The sequence below is a fragment of the Pongo pygmaeus genome, chromosome X, assembly GCF_028885625.2.
Source record: "Pongo pygmaeus isolate AG05252 chromosome X, NHGRI_mPonPyg2-v2.0_pri, whole genome shotgun sequence".
NCBI classification, from domain to species: Eukaryota; Metazoa; Chordata; class Mammalia; order Primates; family Hominidae; genus Pongo; species Pongo pygmaeus.
Window position 1 is genome coordinate 9,410,862 of NC_072396.2, and position 7,991 is coordinate 9,418,852.

Here is a 7,991-nt window from a genome sequence, read left to right on the forward strand (position 1 = left end):
TAAAGAAACAAACTTTGTTTTAAAAATTAAGCTTTTGTTTATTTATTTATTTATTTATTTATCACCTTGTATTTTAGTTTCTGGATGTACATGTGCAGGTTTGTTACATGGGTAAATTTTATATCATTGAATTTCAGTGTATGAATAATCTTGTCACTCAGGTGGTGAGCATAGTATCCAATAGGTAGTTTTTCAACACTTCCCCTCTCCCACTCTCTCCCTTCTTGTATTTCCCAGTGTCTATTGTTCTCATTTTTATCTCCATGTGTACTCAATGTTTATTGAGCTCCTACTTATAAGTGAGAACATGCAGTGTTTGAGTTTCTATTCCTGCATAAATTTGCTTAGGATAATGGCCTCTAGCTGCATCCATGTTGCTGCAAATAACATGATTTTGTTCATTTTTATAGCTGTGTAGTATTCCATTGTGTGTCTGTACCATACTTGCTTTATCCAGTCTATAGTCTATGAGCATCTAGGTTGATTCATTGTCTTTGCTATCGTGAATAGTGCTGCGATGAACATATGAGCTCATGTGTCTTTTGATAGGATAATTTTTTTTTCTGTTTGGTATGTACCCAGTAATGGGACTGTCGGGTTGAATGGTAGCTCTGTTTTAAGTTCTTGGATAAATATCCAGTCTGCTTAACACAGTGGATGGACGAATTTGCATTTTCACCAACAGTGTATAATTAATCCCTTTTCTCTGCAGCCTCACCAGCATCAGTTATTTTTGACTTTTTAATCATCACAATTCTGACTGGTGTGAGATGGTTTCTCATTGAGATTTTGATTTGCATTTCTCTGGGGATTAGTGATGTTGAACACTTTTTCATATATTTGTTGGCCGCATGTATGTCTTCTTTTGAAAAATGTCTATTCGTGTCCTTTGGCCCATGTTTTAATGGAGATATTTGTTTTTATCTTGTTGAATTGTTTAAATTCCTTATAGATTCTAGATATTATACCTTTATCAGATGCATAGTTTGTGAATATTTTCTCCCATTCTGTAGATTGTCTGTTTATTCTGTTGATAGTTCTTTTGTTATGCAGAGGCTCTTTAATTAGGTTCCATTTGTCAATTTTTGTCTCTGTTGCAGTTGCTTTTGGAGATTTAGTCATAAATTTTTCACCAAGGCTGTGTCCAGAATGATATTTTCTAGGTTTTCTTCTAGGATTCTTATAGTGTGTGGTCTTGCCTTTAAATCTTTAATGCATTTTGAAATAATTTTTGTATATTGTGTAAAGCAGGGGTGCAGTTTCATTATTCTACATATGGCTAGTCAGCTATCTCAGTAGCATTTATTGAATAGGGAATGCTTTCTGCATTGCTTGTTATGGTCAACTTTGTCTAAGATCAGATAGTTGTAGGTGTGTGCCTTTATTTCTTGGTTCTCTATTTTGTTCTATTGGTCTATATGTCCATTTTTGTACCAATACCATGCTGTTATTATTACTGTAGTCTTGTAATATAGTTTGAAGTGGGGTATTGTGATGTTTCTGGCTTTTGTCTTTTTCCTTGCAATTATCTATTCAGGCTTTTTTTTTTTCATTCCATATACATTTAAGAATCGGTTTTGTTCCAGCTCTATGAAAAATGACATTGGTATCTTGATAGCAATAGCACCAAATCTGTAGATTGCCTTGGGCAATTGCAATGATATTGATTGTTCCAATCCATGAACATAAAATGATTTTCCATTTGCTTGTGTCATCCTTGAGTATCTTCAGCAGTGTTTTGTAGCTGCACCTGTAGAGATCTTTCACCTTCTTGGTCATATGTATTTCTAGGTATTCTATATGTTTTGGCTGTTATAAATAGAATTGTATTATAGATTTGACTTTCAGCATGAATGTTATTTGTGAATAGAAATGTTACTGAATTTTGTGCATTGATTTTATATCCTGAAACTACTGAAGTTATTTATCAACTCTAGGCACCTTTTGGTGGTGTCCTTAGGGTCTCTAGAAATAGAATTATATTATCAGTGAAGAGAGATAATTTGACTTCCTCTCTTCCTATTTGAATGCCTTTTATTAGGTTGGTGCGAAAGTAATCGCAGTTTTGCCATTAAAAGTAATGGCGAACTCCACTATTACTTTTGCACCAACCTAATATTTCTTTCTCTTGCCTGATTGCTCTGGCTAGGGCTTCAACTATGCTGAACAGGAATGGTGAGAGTTTGTATCCATGCCTTGTTCCAGTCCTCAAGTAAAATGCTTCCAGCTTTTGCCCATTCAGTATGATGTGGGTTTTGGGTTTGTAGTATATGGCTCTTACTATTTTGAGGTACGTTACTTCTGTGCCTGGTTTGTTGAACATTTTTATCATGAAAGGTTACTGGATTTAATTGAAAGCTTTTGCTGTATCTAATAGGATAATAATTTTTTGTTTTTAGTTCTGTTTATGGAGTGAATCACATTTATTGATTTGCATGTGTAGAACAAGCCCTGCATCCCAGGAATAAAGTCTTCTTGATTTTTGTGTTATTTTGCTCTGTATAATGTGAAAATAAGAAGATGCAGTCCTCAACTTAGTATTCAATACTAGTAAGGGTCAAGTCATCAAACTCTGTGTTTCAACAGTAGAAAAGCTTGCTTTCACATTAAAAAGCAAAGCATGTATTGCAAACATTATTTAATAGTGACAAAATTACAGAAGAAAATATATTCAGACTGACCCATGGCATTCACACCACACCAGAATTTTGCCTGGAACAAAACAGTAGGTTAGGTCCATACTCGCTAAAAACTTCAGTCTCAGACCCAGTGAAGGAGGATAAAATTCATAGTTATACATGTTATACATGTATATACATGTATATACATATACATATATATAAAATACATGTTATACATAGTAATGTATAACATACATTACATGTACATTAACCTTCTTTAATGCCCCCCACTAGGGTTTTGAGGGAAGGAGAGATGAAATGTGGCCTTGTGCACTCACAAAGGCAGAATTTTCTTCCAATTATAAAAGGTCATACATGTGACCCTTTATGTCTGTGGGAATCCACCTTTGAAAATCACAACAAAAATCAAAAGGAAATGATTTAATATAAAATATTCAAATTTCTCAGTATGAAGACTTCCACAGAACAGGAAGAAGGAGACAATGAAAATAAATTTTCTTTAAAAATAATATTCCCCTCATTTTATCCCTGATACTCAACACTCAAAAACAAGTCTGTATAAAACTAGGAATACAGAAGAGGACCACAGAGGACGTTACATTTCAAAGTCTTAGGACCTACTCTCAACTTCTGTCCTCATCGAGACCCTTCCCTATAGAGATGAGGGCTCCCTGGTCCACTGGAGAAAGTGAGTGGTCTCAGATCTTCACCCCTGCTTCAGCAAAGATATCCCAAGTCACTCACTGTCAAAATTAATAGAATTGACCTGGACAGAGATTGAGCCTCCCCAGGAGATGCCCTGCTTCTTCTTGGTTTTCTCATGCCAGAAGGATTTGCCTTTGGTGAACCTCAAAACCGCATTGGCTCGTTCCCCCAGTCTCCGGCTGCACCTCAGTTGGCATCAATGGAGTTGTCTGCCACCTCAATTTCCTTCTCCCTGACCCTGAAGAATGTGGATCATGCCCTTTTTTCTTCTTTCTTCCTTTTTGGAAATGTGTTAGGGGGTCTGAAGCTTTATTTTCTTGGCTGGAGGAGTCTCTGCCTCTTTGGCAGTCTCAGCTGCTTCCACTTCTTTCCTGAACCCAGCTTGGAAACTACCACTGCTGCCTTTTTCTTTTCTTCTTCCTCCTCTTCCTCCTCCTCGCTGTTCTTAGCTGCTTTTCCATTCTGGGCAGTCAGTGCAGAGGTGCCATTGGCCTTGGGGACTTGTGGTCTTGGAGAGTCCTTGCCCTTGGGCTTCGCTTCCTCTTCCTCACTGGAGTCATCAGAGGAATAATTGCTGCTGCTCTCGACGTTTCCTTTCTTTGCGGAGGCTGGCTTGGAAGGGGCTGTCCCTCGTGCTGCCTTCTGCAACTTCTTCTTAATTGGGGATTTAGATGTCCTCTCTTCCTCCTCCTCCTCCTCACTGCTGGAGCTGTCTGAATGAGAGCTGCTGTCCTTACCACCCTCAGGAGCCTGCTTGGCAGGCAGATACGGAGCTGCTTTGTCAGTTACCTTGGGCTTAAGGGGGGCCACAGTCATCTTTGTCTTCTCCTCCTCACTGGAACTGCTCTCTTTCTCACTGGAGCTGCTGTCAGCCTTTCTCGTCAGAGGCTTCTGGCCACTGCTTGCAGGTTGCTTGAGAGTTGCAGCTGGCTCCGCTGCAGGTGACTTGGTAGTGGCAGCTGGCTTATTTGAGGAATTCTTGCTGGTACTGGCTAGCTTGGAAGGAGCTTTATCATCCTCGGAACTGTTGGAATATGAGCTTTCTGAAGAGCTCTCTGCTGCTTTCTTTGCTGGAGGTTGTTTAGTATTTGCTTTAGAGATGACTGACTTAGCAAGAATTCATCCTCTTCCTCCAAACTTGAATCAGACTCGTTGCTGCTGTCTTCACTGCTTTCGGAAGGCTGTTTCTTCTCCACAGCTTTCTTGGGAGGCTGGGTTCCCAAGGACTTCTTTGATGGGGGAGCAGGAGGGGGGCACTGAACTTTAGGGACCTGGGTTTTTTTTCATTTTTTTTTTTCCTACTACTCTTCCTCCTCACCGGAGGAGTCCTCACTGCTGGAATTTTTGGGTAGGGGTGGCAGCTGCTTTCACTGGGACCTTGACCACAACTTGCTTTTAAGATACAGTCTTCTTAGGGATGGCTGCTGCCATCTCTTCCTTTGAGTCACCACTGCTGCTGCTGCTGCCGCTGCTGTTGCAGCTGGCTGCTTTGCCATTGGCTACTTTAGGTGCTGCTTGAGCTGGAGTACCTGGTGTGGCTGGGACTTTAGCCCGAGCTTTAGCTGCTACAGATGTTGTCTTTGGTTTCTGTTTCTTTGGTGCCTCATCCTCAGAGCTTGAGTCAGAATCAGAATCAGAATCAGAGCTCTTAGCCTTCTTAAGAGGAGCTTTGGCTGTCTTGGCTTGGGGCTTAACTCCCTTCTGGACAGACTTTTTCTTTTTGTCGTCCTCCTCATCATGACTGGATGCTTCACTGGTGCTGCTCTCTGATGCTTTGGCGAGGCTTTCCAGGAGGCTGAGACAAACTTGCTCACAGCCTTCTTACCTGGAGGCCCTTGAGCTTCTTCCTCCTCCTTGCTGCTGTCCTCACTACTGTCACTGGATGAAGTCTTCTTCTTAGCTTTCATAGTCACTGATCCATTTATTTGCCTGGAACTTTTGCTTTGGGGCCTTAGCAGACTTGAGACAGAAGCTATAGACATCCAAGAGGGAAGAGGCATTGGCATCCTGCTGTGTGGCTCCTGTGGGTTTGGCGAATATATTGGCTATCACACAGGAAGTCGAGCACAAGGGGATACAGGTCTGTGGGAACCACACAAGCCAGTGTCTGCCATCCTCTGGGCAATACATGTGACTACCATTGTCTATTGGTGCTATTTTTAAGTTGCCTACTTAACAATTATTTAGGGCAACGCAGCGGGTAATCAAGAGATTGACAGTCTAAAGTGTGGGAGACAAACTATTTGAAGACTAGCAAATAAAAATCTTACAATCTATAAGATATGCTTCTATCTATGTTTCTACTTGCTTAACTTGTCTATAAACTTATGTCTTTAGATTTCAGCCTTTGGGGGCCATGACAAGACTTAGCTTCAAGCATTGTTTGCCTTGGTCTCTGCATCTAATACATAACTAAAATTGTTTACCTCTTAAGTTTTTCACTAAAAATAAAGGCCACTAAGAGTTAACATTGTCACTTATACATGTAATTAAAACTACTAGATATAGGGAAAATTCTATATGCATTGTGCACACAAAATGTACAATACGTTTTGGGATTTTTGTAAAAGTGTTATAAAAAGGCATACGAATGTGGTTTCTCTTAGAGAGAAAGCAATTTTGCCTAGTTTAGAGAGTTTAAGAATTGTAAATTAAACTAATAAGACATAATGGCTAAAATTAAACAGATGCAGAAAGTTGGAAAAGAAAGTAAATTTTGTCCTAAAGTGAAGATTTAAGCAATTTGTAGAAGGTTTATGAAAAACTGATCTTGTGAAAGGAGTTCCGTGTGTCACCTAGTTGGCTACAATTTAAAGAGGATTATTTAGTTCTCCTATAAACTGAACATTAATGTCAAAACCACACTTACACAGCGCCGGAGTCTGTGCCCCTGTGTCAGAATAACAAGGTTTTCCTGTAAAATTGATCTGTTCTTCAATAAAAAAAAAAAACTTATAAAAGGCTTATGGAAATCTTACCTTATGATCACACTGATTGAGATTAGACATATTTATTTATAAAATTTTATTAAAATTAACTTCCGCGTTAATAATACACTAATGCAAAGGTAAAATTTAGTTTTCTCTTTTGAAAAAGATTTTCAGGTAGTATTAAAAGATAGTGAAATATTTCTTTTTACCTTTTGAGTAAACTGCAGAGAAAGAGGGGAGAGAGAGACAGATTAAACTGGCATCAAGCTGTTTTTATCATGTCTTATGGTTTGGAAATTGGAGTCTCCTCTCTATTAAAGAGTAAAGGTTTTTGCTTCTGAAAATCTTTGAATTATCACTTTGGCTAAATGGCTAAATGAGTTACTTTACAGTGACCTATGATCCTATTTTGTGACATCAGGTGTTTTAAATCTTTGATATTTGACAAACTTTGCAAAATCACATTCTAAATTCAGCCTTTAGCTTTGGATGTTAGGATCCCTAAAATTCAAGAGAGACATATTTGGCTTATGTGGTGCATTAAAATTATACAGGACGCTTTATCAAATATGAAATGATGTTTAACTTTCTTTGAGTTATAGTTTATATAAATGTGCTATTAATGTGTTCCAAATTGTATGAGATTTCTATAATTCTGATGTCTTAATGTTATCAGTAATAATTATGACTATTATTGTAATTGCTGTATTCCATAGCAATAACCAAATTTCCTTGTTAATTGTGTCTTCAACAACAGCTGTTCCAATATTTTTGTCATGCACACACAATTGTTGTTTTACTTTGATTTTTCTAAAAAAAAATCAGTTTGTGGTCTGCTACAGTCCAAAAGCTTCTTTAGGAAAGTTCATGAAAAGCACTCTGATGCTCTTCAATGCAGGTTTCTGATAATGTTAAAGGGTTTGTGTGTCTCGACTAGAGAGAAAACTTCCAGGACTCTCAATGGAGAGCTGATGTGTTCATGAGGCCTGCTGGCCCAATATCATGTAACACAGGAGTTAATTGCACGGGACTAAACTAGTAAATACCAGAAAGTTTTTAAATAACTTTTTGGTTTGAAACATTGCCGATTCTTTTTGTGTTTCTTTCCAGAGTTAAGAAAACTTTTCCTGTTAAGCTATTTATAGCTGACCACAAATTGAAAAAGTATATATATTCTTGTGAGCAAAAGTTAAAGCATATTTCTTTGTACCTGATTTCTCCAGAATTGGGAAATTATTTGCAAGTTTTCTTATTTTACAACAACATAGTTATTTGCATATGTTCAATAAGAATTTGTCTTCCTGGCTGGGCGCGGTGACTCACGCCTGGAAATCCCAGCATTTTGGGAGGCCGAGGCGGGCGGATCATGAGGTCAGGAGTTCGAGACCAGCCTGACCAACATGGTGAAACCCTATCTCTACTAAAAATACAAAAATTAGCCGGGTGTGCTGGCATGCACCTGTAATCCCAGCTACTCAGGAGACTGAGGCAGGAGAATTGCTTGAACCCGGGAGGCAGAGGTTGCAGTGAGCCAAGATCATGCCACTGCACTCCAGCCTGGGTGACAGAGTGAGACTCTGTCTCAAAAAAAAAAAAAAATCTGTTTTCTTTTGTTAACAGGACACAGTTGGAGACGCTGGTTACTTTACCAAGGTTTTGTCTGGAATGGCATGTTTTCAGATATGACCAGACTGCTTTGAGGGGTGGAGGTTGA

The 7,991-nt window shown here is 38.7% G+C and overlaps 1 pseudogene; it reads right to left on the bottom strand.

Annotated features, from left to right (window-relative positions):
• Positions 1-3,378: 3,378 nt before the first annotated feature.
• LOC129025236 (nucleolar and coiled-body phosphoprotein 1-like) lies at positions 3,379-5,461 on the bottom strand (annotated as a pseudogene).
• Positions 5,462-7,991: the final 2,530 nt, after the last annotated feature.